This window comes from Arachis hypogaea, chromosome 17 (genome assembly GCF_003086295.3).
Source record: "Arachis hypogaea cultivar Tifrunner chromosome 17, arahy.Tifrunner.gnm2.J5K5, whole genome shotgun sequence".
In the NCBI taxonomy this organism is placed as follows: Eukaryota; Viridiplantae; Streptophyta; class Magnoliopsida; order Fabales; family Fabaceae; genus Arachis; species Arachis hypogaea.
The window spans coordinates 121,501,907-121,503,154 of record NC_092052.1 but is presented as its reverse complement, the minus strand read 5'-3'; the positions used below and the strand labels follow the sequence as shown (position 1 = coordinate 121,503,154).

At 43.8% G+C, this 1,248-nt stretch overlaps 1 non-coding gene across 1 annotated transcript; it reads right to left on the bottom strand.

Moving 5' to 3' along the window:
• Positions 1-528: 528 nt before the first annotated feature.
• LOC112767477 (small nucleolar RNA R71) lies at positions 529-635 on the bottom strand. Its single transcript, XR_003184921.1, has one exon. It is a non-coding gene; the product is annotated as a small nucleolar RNA R71 (small nucleolar RNA).
• Positions 636-1,248: the final 613 nt, after the last annotated feature.

Genomic DNA, 1,248 nt, shown 5'->3' with positions numbered 1-1,248 from the left:
CTTAGACTAAGGAGGGAAGCAAGAAGAAAGAGAGTTGTTAGTGCTGAGGAAGAGGAGGAGTATTTTGAACCAGACATGGATGAGAATATGGAGAACTATCATGAAGAAGAGGCTCACAACCATGGCAGAGAAGGTCCAGTGCATCATGCTGGACAAGAGAGAAGAGTTCTAGGCTCTTACATCAATCCAAACCCAGGAAACTGTGGAAGTAGCATCCAAAAGCCAACCATACATGCCAATAACTTTGAACTAAAGCCACAGCTCATCACCCTTGTTCAGAACAACTGTTCATTCGGAGGAAGTGTCCAAGAAGACCCTAATCAACATCTAACCACCTTCCTGAGGATATGTGATACTGTGAAGTCTAATGGTGTTCATCCTGACACCTATAGATTGCTTTTGTTCCCCTTTTCACTCAAGGACAAAGCATCTAAATGGCTGGAATCTTTTCTGAAGGAGAGTTTAACAACCTGGGAAGATGTGGTGAACAAATTCTTGGCGAGATTCTATCCCCCTCAAAGAATCAACAGGTTGAGAGCTGAGGTACAAACCTTCAGGCAACAAGATGGTGAAACTCTCTATGAAGCATGGGAGAGGTTTAAGGACTTGACAAGAAAGTGCCCGCCAGATATGTTCAATGAATGGGTGCAGTTACACATTTTCTATGAAGGTCTTTCTTATGAATCAAAGAAGGCAGTAGACCACTCATCCGGGAGATCTCTGAACAAGAAGAAGACCATTGAAGAAGCCATAGATATCATTGAGACTGTAGCTGAGAATGATTACTTCTATGCTTCTGAAAGAGGCAACACTAGAGGAGTGATGGAGCTAAACAACGTGGATGCACTGCTGGCTCAAAATAAGATGATCACCAAGCAGCTGGCTGACCTTACCAAGAAGATGGAAAGGAACCAAGTAGCAGCAATCACTACCTCATCAGCAGCTCAAGAAGCAGTGAATGCAGAGGCAGATGATGATCAGAAACAAGCCAACTACATTGGGAACTCACCTAGGAAGACCCATGATCCATACTCCAAAACTTATAATCCTGGTTGGAGGAACCACCCAAACTTTGGGTGGAAAAATCAACAAGATCAAGGCCAAGATCACAAACGTCACAACCCCAACAACAATGCAGCTCACCAACATTCCACACAGAGATCATATCAGCACCCACCTAACAACACCTCTCAACATCCATATCAAAACCAAAATGGCCCTTCTCATCCCTCCAATCTCAACTCACCA